Source organism: Lonchura striata, chromosome 3 (assembly GCF_050655825.1).
Source record: "Lonchura striata isolate lonStrDom1 chromosome 3, ASM5065582v1, whole genome shotgun sequence".
NCBI classification, from domain to species: Eukaryota; Metazoa; Chordata; class Aves; order Passeriformes; family Estrildidae; genus Lonchura; species Lonchura striata.
Window position 1 is genome coordinate 47351234 of NC_140705.1, and position 20652 is coordinate 47371885.

The window sequence follows — 20652 nt, forward strand, 5'->3', positions numbered from 1 at the left end:
GTATTTTAAATACTCAAAATGAATGCCATAGGGCAGGACAGTCAGACATTTAAATGTTTCATCTAGAGAGGTTTGAGCTTGTTTGGATGCACACTCCACCTTCCACAGCTGTCATGTAGGAAAATATGAAGCAGATGAGAATGCCCTGTTTGAAAAGTTAAAATTTTCCAGTTAGATGTTTTCCTTAGAGACCAAATCTTTAGGTATTCAAATATATATATATATATATATATATATATATATATATATCTTTTTTAAACAGAGGCTATTTAGGCATGTTGAAATAGAATGATGGTGCATCAGGAGATGTTCAGATTGGACATGAGAAAAAGGATTTCACTGAGAGGCTGGTCAGTCACTGAAGCAGGCTTGCCAGGGAAGTCACAGCACAAGCCTGTTGGAGTTCACGGAGTATCTTCAGGATGTTGTTACTCATATGGTTTAGTTTTAGGTAGTCCTTTGAGGAACAATTAGTTGGACACCATGGTCCTACCTGGATCCCTTCCAGCTTGAGATACTCTATGATTCTATGATTATTATACAAGTAAAACTGGCCTGGTCACCTCAGACTGCTTTGAATTGTAAAAACAGAGTTTCAGGGGCTCTAGAAGTCACGTATGAATGTCAAATCAGCCAACTTTTTAATTTTGGACTTTTTTCATATAAATAATGGATGTAGTTTGATGTCCTTTTAGATATTAAGAACATAAATGCAAAAATAAATTGGATGTTAGTTATAAATTAGGTGATGAAAAATAAACACTTTCCTGACTTTAGAACTGTGCAAGCTTCCTCATGCTCTATTTTTCATATTGCTTATATCTAACCTAAAAATACAGACTTTCACTTGCAGTGTTATGTTTTGTTTACTGAAACAGTACTAAGTTAGAGACTGAAGAAAAAGCCTGAATACTACTCTTCAGGTGTTAGGTGCCAAGGGGGGAAAAAAAATGGAAGGGAAGGGAAGGGAAGGGAAGGGAAGGGAAGGGAAGGGAAGGGAAGGGAAGGGAAGGGAAGGGAAGGGAAGGGAAGGGAAGGGGAAAGAAAAAGTATAAGTGGAACAGGATTATTTCTCTAGTCTTCTCTTGTGTGTACAGCATTTTGAAAGCTACAGCATTTTATAAATTTGTGCCAAAGCTACTAAGCTGTTCAAAAGATTCCATAGAGAGCTGATCGATTCTTTTTATGTCTTCTGCATACTTATTAACTCTACAGCTATTAATCAGGTCATAGTCTGAAATTTGCTTCAATACCAGAAAATGTAAAGTTGCCTAATGCTTTCCATCGAAAAATCTTAACTTCTGTTGCTTGTAACCTCCCCAGATTTGAATAATAGGGGCTTAAAGCATTCATCCTAAGTATCTGTCTCAGCATGAAACATTTTGGTAAATTCCAGTCCTTTCAAAGAAAGAGATTTTGGAAACAAAATGCTAAAATAAACACTAAACAAACAAATAGAAAAAAAAACAAATAATGAATGCCTGTGGGGACAAATAAATTTTTTGATTTTAGAGTCCCCAGTGGTTTGGGAGCAAGGTCCCCAAATATTTTGTAGATATGGACTTAATACCAAAGATGTGTCTTTTACTTTTTCTCACATGAAATCAAATATTTTCATGTGGAAAAACAAAATCAATACTCATACTTAGCAGGTCAGATTTTTAGCTGGTATTTTTTCTTTCTTGATGTTGTTCTCATTTGGCATGAACCAGCTTTGCACTGTGGTGTGGCTCATCCCAAGCAGTGATCTGAGGCTGCGACATGAGCTGGCCCCTGTCAGCTTGGTGGGGGAAAGTCAGCTAGCCAGATGACAAGCAGGCAAGAGGTAAGAACACCCTGTGCTTGGGTTGATGGATGAGCAACTGTGTAGCAGGAAGAATTTTGAATGTCTGGGTGTGAGAAGAGAACCTGAACAAATGATGAGGCAATGGAACAGCAGGATGTCAACAGGACAGCTCAGCCAGAGGGGTAGGAGACAGGATGAGGAGAGTGTTCCAGATTTGGATGCATTAAATGACAAGGATTTACCAGGTATCAATATGACTCAGAGGTATATTCAACAAGAAGAGACAGAAAACCAAGCATGAAGCAGATGTGGGACCAGGAATCTAAGTTAAGAGAGGAACAAGATAAAAAATTTGGAATGGCGTGTCCATGACAACCTTCAAGCTGAAAATGCTGAGGAAAAAGAGAGAAAGGGCAAACTGAGATAAGAAAAAGAAAAACTAGATGGGTGAAGAGGTAGATAACAGGCATGTGGTCAGGGAAATTGCTATGGGAGAAGGTCTGAGAAAGACACACCACAATGTGGTAAGGCATGGGAATATATCAAGACAAAAAAGACTAACAAGTTGCCTTAAAAGAAAAGAACGAGATGGTCTAAGGAATAGCATTCAGAAGTCTGGGAGGATAGCCTGAAATGGCTGTCAAGGTGATTTGTGAAATCACCTGACAATCTGAAATGCTTTTTTCTCATACAATGCTGATCTATAATGATCATAGCTCTATTTCTAGAGTGGTATCAAACTCTAAGTGGTCTCACTCTCTGTATATAAAGAAATCTTTCCCCAAGCAGTAATGGAATAGGAAGTGTCTCAGGTCTTTTAGGAATGTTTAAGTGTCTTTATGATGCCATAGTATACATTTTTAAGGGATGAAACACATTATCTTCAAATTTTATTTCTGCTTTCTCTCTTAACAAGAGCCTTGTCTGGTTTGGTGACAGACATGCTGTACAAATGACTCTGGAATATGCAGAGGAGAAGACTGAGATCTGCTGTTGTTTCACCTCCTATGGAAGATGGAAAGTGCTTAGGGACAAGACAAATGATTCCAGAATTGTAATAGAACATATTTTAATGGCAAAACCATGCTGGAGATTTGATTAAGTCACAGAATTTGTATGTGAATATCTGAGAGTTGTTTAAATCAGATTAATCTTTGCTCATTTTTCCCTTGCTCACATTATCCTGGTGTCAGATTTGCAAAAATTATGGCAGCGGCAGGTGCAAAAAATGTTGAGTTTTGATTAATCAAGCTGCTGTATAATTCTGCAAAAGGTCTATTTTTTCAACATCTCAAACATCACTTCCTAAATCAATGGACAATTTTAATTTTAATCTCCCTATGTATAAAATTTTAACCTGTAAATTGGAACTGATACTTCACGTTTTAGAGGTCTTTGTGAAGAAGAACTATTAATATTTGCAAATCACTCAGGCAAAATGATAATGAATATCTGAGTAAGGAAAACACAAGAAAAAACACACTATTCTATTCAAAATAAAAATAGCTTGTACACTGTTCTGGGTAAAGGCATACTGGACCATGAAGACAAAGAACTACACCATGCAGTCTTGACCACATGATGGTCTTCTGTGCCCTGGAAAAGTGCACAGAAACCAGGCTGTGACTGTGTGATTCCTGTGTCCTGATACACAACCTGGGGAGCTGAATGAAGATGTCATAAACACCTTGATTCTGGCATTTCCTGGGGCACACTCCCAGAACAGGGGTGTTTTGAGTGCGTATATTTGTACATCCATGTTTCTTTGCACTGTGACTGTTGGTATAAATGCCAGAGTTGGTAGTTTTGTACTAGAGCAATAACTGACATAAATATGCTTCTACTCTCTCCTTCAGACTTTAATGACAGGACAATTTGCGTGTCAGATCTTTATCTCAAAGGAAACTGCCTCTGTATCCTGATTAAATCCCTCCCCTCCCTTCAAAAAACCATATTTCCAATATTCGGTGTTTTCCATGGACTGCATGAATAATCATCTTCATTCTAAAATCAACTATTTTTTAAGCAGGGAAAAAAGCCAACTAGCAGACTAGACCTTAAATATCGAAGCTATTTTAGGATCAGATAATAAAAATGGAAATTCATTGTGTGCAGTGGCTATTGTGCAAAATGTTACCATCAAAATCTTAACTAGAAATTAAGAGATTGACTCTTACTGTAGAAGAACCACAGAGATCTTTGACTGGCATACATGAGAAATCAAATAGCCACCAAATCGAACCAATTTATTGATGGGACACTGTTGTGCGGCTTTTGAGAAGTTCAAGTGAGGCTTCCCTGCCAAGTGCATTCTGTGTGACAGAAGCAGCAGCACCGCCAGTGTAGTGACAGGTCCTCGTTATAGGAACGAACAAGTGCAGCTTGCTCAGGCTCAGAGCATGAGGATGTACTTGAACTCATCTACAAGTTAATTTCTGTGCTTCATACAGCAGAGTGGCTGTAGCCATAAGGAAGCCCTGTCTTCTTTAGCCTATTAACTTGGTTTGCCTCCCAGTGCCTTCCTTGAACTCACTGAACAATGTGAACTTTACAGTAGAATAGGGAGGTAGATTAAAAACTGCCTGCAGTATCAGAAACTATTTGCATTGGCTAGTTTATTCAAACAATTTCCAGCTCACAATAACTAGAACTCTCTATAAAGAGAATCCTTTAAATTAAGCATACTTTAATAATGACTGTAATATGTATACAAATTTTGCTACAAACCTAGTTATCTGATAACTGATCTCCATGCAATATCTTCAGTTTTGCAATTCACAAAAAGCTGTCCTTGTTTTGAATAAGTTGTACTGTCACTATATTGTCAGACTTGTCTTCAGTCACAACTGGGAGATGTTGGCCTAAGAGGACTCAAAAGGCTGATCTTATACATGGTATCTATGGATAATATTAGGGTTTTTCTTAGCCAATGTAGTCTGCCAAAATTCTTTCTATTAGTGGCATCTTGGATTTTTAAAATACTGATGTCACAGAGCCCTATAATTATAGGACATTTATGTCTCCACATTGCCATTAGCATAAAATTTACTTGTATGGCCAAAACAAGTTAATAATTCGGTTGAACCAAAATAGCTGAGGGAAACTGATACCATTAATCTCTCTGGACTGTTAAAAACATTTCTAATCTATAAGGGATTATGCCTTACATTTAACTGCTCACATAAAGTATACTGCTGCTAATTCTATGGAACGTGAATTAAAAATGACACCATTTAATTCTCATATAAGTTTTAAACATGCTATATTTTCTCTCCTTGAACTAAGGGATTCTGTATAGCTGTCAGTGGAAAATTTTTCCATATTTTTCATACTTTCCTCCAGGAGAAAATGCTGCCTACTCAACAGAAAACTCATATGAAGACTAGCTGTTTAAAAAATGCTTACTGTTTATGAGGAGTTCTTAATATAACAATTCAAATAGTTCCTGGATCTATAAATATATTAAATTTATTTTTCTTCTGATCCTGTTAGCATCATGTGAATGCTGCCTATCTTTATTACCAAATACTCAAGCAAGTGTGGCTGCCAAGTCACAGCATCTTCAAACATCTGAACTTACATTAGGAAAAGATGACTACTGAGTTTTCCCTCTTTCTAAAAAGTACTCCAGCTGCACTTCTAATTTTGTACAGGTTATGCAAAGATAAGCATAAGACCATCAAATTGCTGATGCTTTTGTTGGTGTGCAAGTTTTCTGAGATATGGGAAGTGAGGATACAGTCTCCTCCATGGTACACAGTTGATTATAAATGCATTTCAGGTGTGTATGAGCAATGTCTCGACCAGGAAATCTTTGTATCAGATATTCATTTTCAACACGATACAATAACTATGGGGTCCTGACTCTTTGTTCCATTGTGAAGACAGAGGATGTCTCTCTTTTGAATTTGATAAATGTGAGATAAAGTCGCTTATCATTCAGAAAAACCTGAGTAAAATTATGTGAAATAATAACACTGTTAGCTTTGTCTGACACACCTCAGCTAAGGCAAAGACAGTGAAGGACAAAAGTCCTGAGGATCCTGAAAGTAACAGCTGATAAATTCTATAGATAGATAGAAACGAGGAAGAAATAATACACAGTATAGCAAAGGGAATTGCTAAAATCAAAAATAAAAACATCTGAAGAGACAGGTTTGCTTTGAGCATTTTCTTCATTGTTGCAATTAAATTAAGCCTGTAGATTATGTTATTAAAAAAAACAACCCCCAAACCAAACCAAACTTTAAAAATCTAACTTTGGAGTTTTGTCTGTACTATACCTCTATTTGTCAATATAGCTATGTGAAATTTGTGTTGCAGAGAATTTGAGTATAAATTTGGAATTTTCAGGATGCAGCACATTGATATGACCTCAGGCAAATGAAGATATAGCAGAGGGGATCAGACCCTTAGTTGCAGTCAAAATAAAATCTTTATTTATTCCAGTTAAAAAAAAAAATAAAAAAAAAATAAAACAAAAGAAAAAAAACCCAACAAAACAGCAAAGCAAACCTATACGGCATCACAGGTTAACCAGACCAGAAAGATAAGTGCTTATATAAAAAAAAAAAAAAAGGAAAAAGCTACAACTTCTAAAGAAAAGATTTTGGATCCTAAATATCGGCTTAGACAGAATTTTTAAAACAGAACTTTTTTTCAGAACTTTTTTAAATAGAACTTTACATAGACACTGCAGTTATTACTTTAACTTTTTTAGTGAAAGCAACATATTGGTATAAGACCTGATGAGACCACTTGCATAGTAAAAAGTTTTTTCAGGTCAGGGGCAGTCTAAGAGTTGTTTATGATAGAATATGACAAGCAAAATACTTCTCTTGACAAGGCAATTTAAATCAGTAAAACTATATTTCAGTGAGTATACTTTACTCCAGAACACGTTTTGTCTTTCTCTGATAAATAAGTTACCTTGAGAGCCTGGCTGCACTTAGCAGGTTTGGTGATAAGAGCTGCACTGATAGAATTACACCAGCCACTCATTTGTAGTACAGAAATAGATCAGTGATAAAATAGCTTTCTTTGCCAGTACAACTTAAGCCAGCTCTTTGAACAGAATAACATATACTGTCAAAATAGTTTTTGTTGACTTTTTAACTAAAACGTCTGCCTTCTTTACTGTTTTGATGAAGGGTGTTATATCTAGAATGACCAGAAGAGTAACAGCTTTGAATGTAGATTACTGCTGACAAAATCTTAAGATCCTTAATGCCTTATTACATATTTACAGGTACCTTCACTTGGCTATTGCCTAATATAGAGATGCCTGGAAAACATGTAATGTCAATTTGGCCTTAGACTGGTGTGACTTATTGCCTTTCCATGTGTGATAGAGCTAATATATGCCCACTTACACTTACCACCAGGTGACTGTTTAAATTGTAGATTATACCAATACAGATTTTAGTGTGTACTAAGGTAGTAATCTTAATGTTCCACCTGCAGGGGAGAACTGCACTGATTTAGCTAAAATTGGATTTAAATCTCACACGAATCTTTAACACAAAAATTAAGTCCTGGGAATCAGCTGCTTGGAGGTTCCTACGCATTATCTTACTCTGCAGCAGCAGCCTCCTCTGTACATGTCAAGAAGCTTACTCTCCTTAAGGAGGGTAACCCATATCAAATACCTCCCATTTATCAAAAGGAAATGGAGCATGCACAGTGCACTGCTATCATGGAGCCACTGATGCCTGGTAACATATTGTCACCCGGTCACTCGCTAATATGTCAAAGCTGATAGTTATATTGAGATAGGCACCTGCATGGACATTAAAACAGAGTATGCCTAAATGCTTCACACAAGTAGGGTAAATTACCCTATCCCAAGGTTTATGTTGCCATTACCAATGCAATTTAGTAGTAGTCTATAAAGTTTAATCCTAGATCTGTGCCTACATGGTACACTGGAATTGTCTCTATAGCTGCGCTATGGACATATCCTTTATGCTTCAAGCATATGAATATATTAATTTCTGACAAGGGATGATATCCTTTCCCTGAAGAGCTTCAAATTCTTTAGAATTATAAAGCAGCTTCATTAAGAGGTGGGCACCCACACTGCCCTAAATGATAGTTAATATAAGAATTATTTTCATGATGTTAAAGTGATTTATTTTATGCCTTGACCTCTGTGTCTGTGCTCATATGTCTATCACTTTATATCAGTGAAAGGGTGATTTAATTCATAAATCTGGACCTTACTGTATCATAAAATACACAGATAAGATGAAAAAAATATCCACAGATAGATTTTCACCTATTTATAAAGGTAATTTTAATTAATGCTTTTGGATTGCACCTATGTAACTGCCCTGTTTGGCCAAGGACACAGAAGGAAATGCAAGTGATAGAAAGATTTTTTTTTTTGCTGTGTTCTCTTTTTGAAGAGATAAGTGGGAAGAAGGAATTTGCATTTTTATTTAAAGCAACAAAAGCAAATTTGCATTTTTCCAAGAACTGCAGTTTCTTTTCTCCATGCCTAATAAAATATTGATATTTAAATAAACAATGAAGGCACTTGAACAAATAAAAAAATTTTAATTAGTGCAGCTAAATGATGAATTCAATTTTCTTTTCATATTTAGAACCCTTTTGGATGCTTCCCACTGCTCATTTTGGATTCAGGGAGATGTAGGTTTTTAACTATTGCATCTAAACAGAGACAGAACTAAAAGAACTGGAAATTAAAAATAAATAAATTAGCTTTCTTCTGTCATGAGCTGGAGCTTCAAAGGTCATATCTGAGCTTCAAAGAGTGACTAGAAGGACTATCAGCATTGGAAAGAAGGCTCACTGAGGAGAGCAATAGGTAAGAGTGCCTCCAGGAAGGACTTGTGAAGTTTTCAGGAAGGGTTCTGGCAGACAGGAGAGAAGAAGACAGTATCTTATTGTTCTCTTTCTCGTCTTAAATAAAAGATTTGTCTTGGCTGAAGGTGGCTGGTTTGTTTTATTTTTTTTTTGAATCCCACTATTTTTTTTATAGTGACAAAAGGACTAAATTAAGCCTTTCTGCTCCTCCAGTTTTTGTAGATTGACTTCTGCCAACTGCTTCACCACAATTCCTTGGCTTGTATTAAAACTGGAATCTTCTGTTTCTCTTCTCAGCACTAAATGGGTCCAGCCATGCTTTACATTGAAGACCAAATGTCAGTGTGCAGTCAACACAGTGGTGCAAAGTGCCTTGATTTTAATTGAGTTTTTTGAATTTGCACTACTGATTCCTTATTTACACATCGGTAAGAGCAAATGGATAAATTTCCTCCAGAAAAGAAAGTGAATACTATAGATGATAGATGGTGGGAAGAAGTCATGGAAGACAGCAAAGAGCCCAGAGCAAAACTAGAGCAGGTTTAAATAATGGAGTGTGCAGCAGCCTCTGCTGTGATTTCAAAAGGACACTTGCAATGCATACATGGAAGCACTTTTATTTAAATTAATAAACACTGTTATAAAAATAATGCATTTTCATCAATAAATAAAGCAAGTATTTTAAAGGCATACTGGATGCATTTGATGTCCCCTTGGAGCATGGACTATATGTTCATGTGATTCACTTACTGTACATGGGCAAGAACAAAGACAGCATCAGCATTTGTGTTAGTGGTGTTCCTCTTTATAAAATTATATAAGATTGTGTGAGTAGTGTTCCCCTTTATAAGACTGCAACATAGTTTAACATCTACAGAAACATCTACATGAAGATTTTCAACCCCTCAAACACTATATACCTAAATTTTTCTTTATCCAAACTGGCACATATTGAGATATCAAATTGAAAAGGCCTATGTTCAGGACTGCACAAAATTTGGACTTTTAGGTTTATGTCAAGCTGGGCATACAAAAAAAAAAAAATCAATCAGAGTCATTATTCAGGTTGTGCTCTTCCAGCTGCTGTCCATAGTTTTGACATTTTCAATGTCAGAAAAAATTATGGATTTTTGATATAATTTTTTGGGACAAAAATTCTTTTGAACCTTTAGTGGACTTTCAGTTTGTATTGACCTATGTCATAGTTTATGGACTTCTTCTATTGTCTGTATCCTGTGACTTTAAAAAGAATGCTTGCAAAATTGCTTAAGAGAAACTAAATAACACCGAGAGTGATGTGTCTCTTTTCTATTGCAAACCTTGTATACTTAGAAGTGATTTTTTATCCAATAAATAATATACTGACTACCAAGCCTCCTGTTTATGATGACTTTATGAATGCATTTTCCCCAGTAAGACTGGCACATGACCCCCTAATAGGCAAGCACTTCTTTGTCTCTCATGCATTGCTAGATAAGGATACATATATTTCTGAAAAATTGCAGATAAACCCCTTGCTTTCCTGTAATGTTATACTCACTTAAAATCAATACTTGATAATCTCAAACCTTGATAAAGTCGTGATAGTTGCTCAGCTTACCAAGTTGGACAGTAAAATATAAAAGGATTACGTTGCACATAGTTTCAAAAATATCCCCAAAAGCTGAGGAGTAGGAGGATTAAAAATAAAGAAGCAAAATATGAGTACTGGAAACAAACAAAAAAAATAATAGTAACAAGAGAGGCTAGGATGAAAAAACTCTTCTTTCTCCTTGTAAACATTATCTTGAAATAAAATGTATATACATATTTGGTGATTGCTGTCAATGAGAATGATCTTCAGCTTTTGGGTTTTCAGTGCCTCTTTCTGTTTTTAGCTTTCATTTTCCTCTTTTGTGTTGCCATTTCTACGTACCTTACAATTCTTGTAACTTATTTATTGCCTTGATTACTACATGCAAGGCCAACTATTATAATAGCATGCTCCTGAACCTCCCACTCTGTACTTCACCAAACTCTGAGAACACCTCATAAATAGGATATGCTATTTGAATATCTTTGCCAAACAGGGCATTATGCAGAGAGCCAAGTAAGCTGTACAGAGCTCTGAGCTCCAGCATATGCTGAGAGGACAGGTGCATTATGGTTTTAGATTCCAAACTTCTGTGTACATAGTGTAAGCTAAACACTCAAGAAAGGCCAAATATAGGAGCTTCATGCACAGATTTTGAAAATTTGAGAAGTAAAAATAGAACAGAAGTCAATTTTAAAAAGAGACATAAAGATGTGGGGTTTATTTTATTTTCCTTTTTTTTTTTCTGAGTTGACATCGTGGAATAAAGAACCCTTCATTGTATGTCATCTTATGTAAAGTTAAAGAGGTCTGGATGGCAATAGGCATAATAGAAGATCTCAACTGCAAGGAAGATTATCAGGAATTAAGGGTAGGTCATAGGGCACATGTGACTAATCTTGTTATCCTTATTGTTAATCTGAGTAGCGTTATATGTATATTTATGTGGGTATGTATGTATGCATGTATTTTTAAGGAGCTATGATACCTGACCTCTCTTGTGTCTTTAGATGCTAGTACGACCTCAGAACTGAAGGAAACCTGGAATTTTTATGTCTCTGGATTTGCTAAGAAATTTGTGCAGGAAATAACTTGCTCCATGCTATTCCCTGAAAGTCTCACAAGAGAGCTGTCTGGGAAGCTGTATTCCCCTGAGCAGTATAAAAGCTTTATATGCTTTGAATAGTCATTTCAGGGAAGGGAAAATGCCCTAAGTGTCTAACACTGCAAATCAGGCATGACTGGATAGATGCCTTGGATTTTAATGAGAAAAAAATCCAACTTATATAAGTGATCTGATAATTATCTAATTGCAGCTATTTGTTGAAATCTTTAACATACAGGACCCTTCCCTGAACAACACTCCATAAATCAATTTGTTTTACTAAAAGCTCATCTCCACCCTCCTAAAATCTTTGTCAGTTGGAAGAGGAACTACTCACTACCTTAGCCAAGGTAGGAGCCACAGAACTGCTTCTGACCTGGTGAAGTAAATGAGCTTTGAGTTTCAGCAGACAAAGAAAAATTTTTCTTCTTCCATACAGTTTTCCAGTTCTCCTCACAAAGAGGGTAATGAGGCCTAGCAAAATAAAACTAAAATTATGTCATGCTGCAGAGATACAGCACTTTTCTTTATCTCTTCCAAAATCTTATATTGAAAAGTGCTGAACCCAAATAACTACTCTGAGTTTTTAAGGAAACAATGGTTTCTAAGGTCCTCAGAAAAAGCCCATGCTTCCCCAGTCAATGCTGTACCCAACTCAATTATCAGGGGAAAGAATGAAGCTTTGAGACCTTGAGGAATTCACTTTGACATTTACAGATGGATGTGTGCTGTGTGGATTATATTATTATATCTTCTGCAAAGAGAAACATGTGTAAGTGACATTAGAATCAGGAAAATGCAGAAGAACAGAAGAAAACGTAACTTTTTCCTCCAAACTTGAGTCATCAAGTCTCTATTTCAAAACTGTTAAAGTGAAGGCTCTGGAGTGGACAGAAAGGTGACAATATTGTCTACAGTTCATGAGACTTCTTACAATGGTGTTGCTAGAACAGACAAAAAGAAAACTTATTTTCTGTCAGCAGGGCACAATGGGCAGGACTACAACACCTGTTCCTGAAACACTGTTATCTTTGAAGCATGGACTGGAACTTTCAGCTGTAGCTAGTTAGTTCTCACACTATGGGCTCACCTCCTCAGGGTCCCCACCTGTAAAGCAGCAGTAAAGAAAGGGATCCAATAAAGTGTATTTTAATACTGAATATATTTATAAGCACTGCAGCTGAAATCTGCGGAAATTTATTAGAGACTAAACTGAAATTTTTATCCATATGTAAATAACCATTAAACTATGAGGTTGCTGCTGACTGATTTAAAGCCTGACTTTTTCTTTCTCATTCTCTGAAATACTCATTGGTATTAACAAAAATTTGGAGTATGCAACAATGCAAGATTGGGTTAGGAATACACAGGCTTAATTGAAATATTAAAAGGTTATTCCTGATACGTAGTGCTCTCGACTGCAGAATTGTACAGCTAGAAGTACTTGGAAAGCATTTAGATTGTAGCAAATTTACTACTTGCAGCCAGTGATTTATTTTATGCCCTAATGCACTAAAAGGTCAGGAGCCTAAATTTATCTCAATGATTTTCAACAGATTATGGCTTCTACAGTGTGTTCATACATCAGCTACCTTTGGATGTTAATGTTCATTCTAATCTCCAAATTCTTCAAGTTAATGAGAATTCCTTTAGATCTGAACTTAGCCTTTTTTTTCTTCCCCGTTAATCTGAGCATAAAATCACCTTGCAGCAAGATGTTATATTCTGACTTCTTGCCTTTTTTTGATCTGTTAGTAACAGCTTTTAATTTGGAAAGACTATCTCTGAGTTTACTGCGCCTGACTGGTTTCAGCTCAATTGTTTCCTCAGCCAACAGAGCATTTCATTTCTCCTGAAGGTCACTGCAAGCTGCCAAGGCATTGAAACACATCAGCTTTCCATTCATACTGCAATCTAATGTCACAGTACCATTAAGATAAATAGTAGTGGGCATGTATGTATTACTTTTATCTATCAAAAATTACCAAATTTATTATAATATAAAACAAGTTAGTCCATCAGTGAATGAGCAAATGGTAATAACCTCCCTTCTTTAATTCCAACTCTTTCTTCAAATCACTAGAAATTAATCCTTTCATTACACTGGTTTGATTTCATGCTGATAATTATTTGTATAAATTACACCATCGTGCAATTCGCTTTGTGGAAGTGGCTCTTCCAACTGCAGCACAACTAGTTGCAATAAGATGGTGATGCAGAAAGCTGCATGGATCCAAACCATCCCATAAAACAAACACAGTGGCCATCTGTTGGAGAAGGGCAGCCATTAACTGTTTTAAGGGCCTGGATGTGGTCCAGTATTGTTCACTCTACCACCAAAATGAAATGACTATTCTAATCAACAATATGCATTTTAAAACTGGGTCATGATACATCTCCAGTGCCTGTGTTGTTTGGAATCAATACATGCAGTGCTGACTCACACTATCAAAAGGCAAACTAGTCTGTTTTCAAGCTGGATGATATTCATGCGTCTCTGGTTTGTGGAATTCCTTTAATATGAGATATTGTTAGAAAAATTGTTATGACTCAAATTCAAATTGGAAAACTGAGACTTAAGAGTCTGCCACATGAAGCTTAGTTTCTTAACAGCTTCTCTGGACATTACACTGTAGCAGTAAAATAAAGTTGTCAATAATAACTATAAGAATAAAGATAACACAATAATATTAAGAGTAAAAAAAAAGAAATACAAACTTGGAAAAAAGAAATGTATTGGAGTCTCTACATGAGTTCTAGTTTATTTGAAATTGTTATACTATAGTTTATTTAAAAGAAAAAACAAGTTTATTTCCTTGACCTTCCATATTTCCTGTTAAATAGTCTGTTTAAATTTGGACATCTGAGGGATTTCTGAGATTTTTAAGGAGTTTTAGGTCTCCTGTTGCAGTGGTAGGAAACCCATTCACTGGATGTGAGAACATAATGTAGATGCACCATGGCAAGTTTCCTCACAAAAGCCTGCCAAAAGGCATAAAATGGGTCTATCAACACCTTTGTTTTTTACAAGTGCTACCTTGGGAAATGTTGTAAATTATGCCTAGATCTTTGATAGGCTTGTCATACAGATAAATACTTACTACAATCAAAATAAATTAAGCTAATTTTATTCATGGTTTTAGTCAGAATTAAGCTCAAATCTCGAGCAGTGAATAACTAGCACACTGCATGCCATCCAGAGTGAAAAGATTCTAGGGTGATAATTACAGATACAAGGAAAAGAAGGCTAGCCTGTTTCAAATACTTTTCTTGCATTTGTTCCTTATGTAAAAATCTAATTAATGGAATGTTAGACAAATACTAGAATAGCTAAATATTGTTTGCACTTGAAATTCAGGCACAGAATGCTGGATCAAGCTTCAATGTCTGAACACTGGTACTAATGTATTTATAATGTAAATAAGAAAAAATTATCCTTTTATGGGATTTTTATCTATCAAATCAACCATATTACAGATATATTACTTGCTGTAAAGATCTAAGTAAGTAATTAATCAGTATAACAGGTCTAGTCCTTGTCTAACAGTAAGGCTACTTTTCTCATCTGACTAAAGTTATGACTTGGAAAAGTAAGCTAAACTGTATCTAATCACTTTGGGTTGAATCATTCTCAAGGTATAAGGAAAACTTGCTCAGATACACCACGCCCAGAAGCACAACTCCAGATCACTCTTTCAGATTTTTTCACAGAGAATGTATTTCTTAGCTAAGCACGTTGAGGGAATGATAACATTTTTTTGTCTCCAAAGGAGTGAGCTAAGTCTGAAGTTGAACTTGCAGAGGAGCTGAATGATTTCTGATGCTTCAAGAGAGAACCTTCTCAGCCATAGGCATTGAAATCCTATTTTAAAAATGAAAGTTATTCAAAGAAAGATTTTGAAGTTATACTGGCTCAGGCACAGAGGTCTTCTGTAAAGCTGAGTTGCAGGTATGTATTGGAGAAGAAATTATCGAAAATGCAACTTTTTACCAGGTAGGTTTAGGATGTACAACTAGAGTACCTGTACATTTTTCTACTCACTGTTGTGTTCATTCTATGTGCTTACTCTGTATTTCATGGAATAATTTATACTGGGACAGTGGCTGAAAGATGTATTGTTATTACTTCAGTATTTTGAAAGCGATTTTGTTCTTATTTTTGGTCATTTGAACTGCTGTCCAAATAAGAAGTGAACTCAGGAAGGGGAACAAATGTGCATTTTTTTACAAATACTTTAGTGTTTTGTGAAAAGAAAGGAATAGAGAAACAGCAGTCCCACCAACTATTTCATTTCTATGTGTACAGCAGCTGTAAAGAGCAATCATTCAGCAATACATTTGGATCTTTTCAGAAAAGAAGTGTGCCAATTTTAAGTAAAGTAATGGTGGACACCTTAATGTCAGCATGAACATTTGATTGCCATCAAACAGAAGGAGACTATTTATAGCAGCCAGAACAAACTCAGAACCAACATAGCTCTAAATCCAGCTTAACCAATGTCTGATCTGTGCTGCTAAGGCATTTCAGCCCCACTCCATAATCTTCTCCTACAAAAAAGAACAGTATGAAGGAGTGTCTGATTCACTGGGATTCCTAGGTAAGAGATTGCCTGTGTTGGTGGCTCAGATTAGAAATCTAACTCAAAGGAGTTGTGGGAGGACTGCTCTCCCTCTTCCTCTGACTGTGTATCAGTTTGCTCATGCCTTAAATTAGCCCTTGTTTAGTACTTCCCAAAACAACTGGCTGCCTCTCATTCTCCTGCCAATGCACATTTTGTATTTGTCATGTTTACTAAGCACTAGCCAAAGGATACTGAACTAGCCCACAACTCAGTCTTGAAGCATACATGGGAAAAAAAATTACCTGATGGACTCTGTAGAGCCACCCAAACATCCTGTTCCTTTTTGTTGATTTTTCAACTTTGGTGAAAAGCTGAAAAGTCTGATCCTCCTGCAGAGCCAACAGCACAGTTCATACAATCACTTCCTAATCTAATGGCAATAAAATCACCTTAGTTCAGACTAGCAGTTTAGACTGTTTAAATAGTCTGTTTCACTCTGCTGGAAGATGGTGAGGGACTTCTCATACCCACTCCACTCAGCAGGGCAGCGATAAGTCTGGAGCAGTGAGTGCTGCAAAGTGTTCAACCCTTGCATCAGGAAGAACCCAGCTCTCATCTCATTTCCTTCTGGTCCAAAGGTTTCAGCACCACAGAGACAGCATAAAACGAAAGAAAGAAAAAAATCATAAGTTCTTATCTGAACTTTTACATCATTTACCTTTTCACTTTATCCTTGTTCAGAAAGAAACAAGAAAAATAAGAAAACTCTCTCCTCTAGTGATTTGTTATCATTGGAATTCAGTCTCTGGCTAATTAAATAGCCTCAGGTGCCAGACAGAACCTTGTTTGCAATAACTTATCTTGTTTTGGTCAGTTCCTCAGCTCTGCTAGCCAACAGCAAAGCAACAGATACTTCTTTCCATTGCTGTACTATGGTATAACAAAATTAGAGGTAATTAAACTTTCCATTTGAATCAGCATAAGTGGCATTGCATATCAATAGATCCTGCCATTTTCATTGCCTAAAGAAACCTTCAATACATTCAGGAACTTCTCTCTTCAGACCATGGTTTGTAACAGTTAATAGTGTGGATTACACGGTTTGACTTAAATGACTCAGCACTTGACAGCCATCAATAACCTAACATGATAAGAGTGTAATAAATTTGTTTCTCCTCATGCCCTCCTGTCTATTAAAAGAGTTAATTCTGAGAAAACACATAAAGTCAAAGAACAGGGGTGGCAAGTTATGAGCAATCTCCAGGATAATGTATGTAATGTTATGTTGGTTATGTATTAGAAACCTCCCAAAGGAATTTTGCAATATTTAGCAGTAATAGCAAACACCATTAATGGCTTGGCAGAAGATGAGATTTTCTCACACTTCTCATAAAAATATCTATTAGACACAATTGTATGAGATCTTGTTTTTTACTAGGCGGCACTCTCATCACACTCAGTTTGCTGTGCTGAATCCTAGGGAAATATCAGTTCAGATGGAATAGTATCAGGTTTCTGTCACAGAAAACTATGTCCCTTGCTCTGACTTTAGCCTGGACCATTTTTATAGATGTAAAGAATAATAAAATGGTCATGCTGGAGTAACTGGGAAGACAGTGTAATCTGGTGGAAGAGAGTGTCCAAGCAGCTGGAAGCAGGCTTTCTCTTTTTCACAGGCTGTCCATAAATGAGTTAGAAGCAGGAAGATTGTTTTACTGGCAAGAGATATTTGTTGGTTTGATAGAGTAAAGGTAGTCATTGGGACAACTTCATGCACAGGAAACTCTGGTGTAGCCACATAGCCAATGGGCATTATGCTAACACAGGGTATAAATCAAAATTCACCAAGAACAGCAGTGCAGCTTTGACACACGCAGAAGATGAGGGATGGCTTGGTTAGATATAAAACATTCCTTGTCTGAAGGGGCTTGTCTGGACACAGATGTTTTTATTTATAAGTCATATAGGTATAGTGCCTCATATGAATGTTCTCATTAAAAATGGTTCTGGGGTTTTTTTTCCTTGTAGTTTCATATTGTCTGTTTAAATTGAACAACAGCAATAAAAAATACTCAACCTAATTTAAAATTATTGAAATGAGATAATTTGATCTGTAGACTTAGACCATTCAAAATCCTATCATTGCTTATACTAGTTTACTCCCCCAAAGCTGATAAGATCATAGTGTTCAACAACCCACCTGTGCTCTGACTTCAGCAAAAGCTGATGTATTCAAAATTATGTGGGAAAGGTGCTGTACTCTTTTGCAGTGCACAAAGCAGCATGCACCTTCATCTCTCAATGCTAGGAATAATTTCTGTGAACTTTTCAGAAGATATACCTACAGAACCAGGTATTGCCTGGATTGCATAAAAAGAATGTCTCGAATATGCACATTCTTCTATCTTCTTGAACTAAATACCCTCAAGAATTAAACATAGCAGTTTCTTGATAAGTAATTGACTTTTTCCCACCCACTGAAAAGGAAGAGATAAAGGCTCTGTATAACATATGTCTGGATACATTCAGGTCGTGCATAGTGACAAAACACAATATGCCACAGATTACTATGTAATCTTCTTACTGTTTGGCAGAAATGAAGAGAGGAAGTCATAACATTTTGGCACACATTCAGCTAGACAGCAGATCTTTATTGAATGAATATACATATCTGATAAGTGACCACTCAAGAGAACAGTATAAATTGTCTGTATAGAAGAAAAGGTCCTCAACAAAAGGTCAAGTGAACTTTTTCCAAATATGGCATGGAGATATTTTTATGCAGTCAATTAAGAAAAAGGTTTTTAATTGGAGCTGATTCATGAAGTTATCAAAAGCAAGAATTTAAGGATTGATGGTTCTGAAAGGCAGATTCACTAGATTTACAATGGTTCTCTGGAAAAGCATTATACTGTGTTGTGAGGACCTAAAGTACAAAGTTACATGTCTCAAAACACTCTCCCCACAAGATAAACCACCAAAACAGAACTTTAGATAAGTGCAGACAGCACAGCAGGAAGGAGCTAATTCCAGGCCTAATAGAGTTAAAGCTTTGGTTAGCATCTGGACAAAAATTTCTGCTGTACAAAGCTGTGAGAAAGGAAATTATGGCTTAAACCCATGGCAGCCCAAATTGTGGGAATTTCTGTGACCACCCCTTGGATACCTGGGTCTTGAACTATGTACAGCTGCACCTCCAGCACAGGAGGATTTAGGACTCCCACTTCTAAGAAGACCAGAAGAGGACCAACAGGCCACCACTGGAATCCATGTGGTGGTGACATCTTTTCTTAATCTCTGTCTCTCTCCTTTTCTGTCTCTCTCCCCACCCTCCACACCCCCTTCCTATTTTGATCTCTTTCTCTACCTCACACTTACTGTCAAATAAAATATGTGCTGTTGATTTTGGTATATGTTCTCCCTTGCACCTTAATTCAGGCAGAGGCATCTCTTAATAATCAGATCCTAACATTTGCTCATATTGGTAAGTTCTGACCATGGAGATAGAGCAACAGCAAAAGGGGTTTAATTACAGGAATAGATTAAGCTGTACTTGCAAATTAGCTTTTTTTGCTCTTCAAGAAACATTTCTACAGCCAGGAAGTTGCTATCATACTTATGTCATTCAGCATGGTGAAACATTCTCACTTCTTCCTAGTCCAGCTACGTCAGCAAATTGCTTTAAGGGCAAATATGGTCTAAGTAAAGAAATTGTCATAGGCAATTTTTAAAAAAGTTATGCTTGTTTTAGTAAGACATATTGGAAATTATTTTGGATTTATTGTATTAGATTTTATTTACAACTTATCTTTATAAATAATAGTTTGGATTTTAGAAGATTCCTACTACTCTCCTCTGCTTCATCCTTCATTCTTTTTCTAACATTCATTTCCCCCCTAGACAATAATGTCCTGTCACTGAAAATAGAGTTCATTTGTGGGAAAAGACTCAAAGAATAATATTCAACATTGTACAAGAAAGCTAACTGCTTCCTGGGCTGTGTATGAAACATGGCCAGCAGGCTGAGGGAGGTGATTCTCCTCCGCTAATTTGCTCTCATGAGACCTCATATGGAGTGCTCTGTCCAGCTTGGGAGACCCCAACATATGCAGGATATGGATCTGCTGAAGAGAATCCAGAGGAGAGCCCTGCAGATGATCAGGGGGCTGGAGCACCTCCCCTAGGAATACAAAAAAGAGAGAGCTGGAGTTTGGCCTGGAGAAGAGAAAGCTCCAGGGAGACCTTATTACAGCCTTTCAATATCTAAAGATGGTTTATAAGAAAGAAAAAAACTTTTAATGAAGGCGTGTCATGACAGAACACAATGATTTTAAATTGAAAGAGTGTAGATTTAGATTGGCTGTAAGGAAGAAATATCTTTACAATGATGGTGATGAGACACCGAAACAAGTTGTTCAAAGAAACTTTGGACGTCCCATCCCTGAAAGTGTTTGAGTCAGACTGGATGAGGATTTGAGCAATCTAATCTAGTGAAAGATGTTCCTGCCCATGGCAGGGGTGTTGGACTAGATATATTTAAAGTCTTAGATGATAGAGATTACTTGTATATTATCTCCATACAGAAGTGGATTTCATTACTCAATTCTAATCACAAAGTTGAAATCCCTAATTTAAGTCAGTGCAAAGACAACAATGAGAGTTTCACATCTGATCTAGTCCCTCTAGGTTTTCTTTCCAGTTGAGGAACTTCTCTGGTATGTTTCATCCATTCCTGAAGTAGACATCTTAACAGGGTCAAATGAATCATACCCTAACAGTGCCTCTTTCTTTTCTTCAA

General features: G+C 36.5%; 1 protein-coding gene across 7 annotated transcripts in view; it reads right to left on the bottom strand.

The window, feature by feature from the left end:
* HS3ST5 (heparan sulfate-glucosamine 3-sulfotransferase 5) overlaps positions 1–20652 on the bottom strand; it is a 192542-nt gene that overhangs the window by 138935 nt on the left and 32955 nt on the right. Inside the window, exon 2 of one of the 7 annotated variants that reach the window (XM_077782265.2) lies at positions 16157–16478. The exons of the other annotated variants lie outside the window; for them this stretch is intronic. The gene's annotated coding sequence lies outside the window, so the exon portion shown is untranslated. The remainder of the gene's footprint in view (positions 1–16156; positions 16479–20652) is intronic. 7 annotated transcript variants of the gene reach the window in all.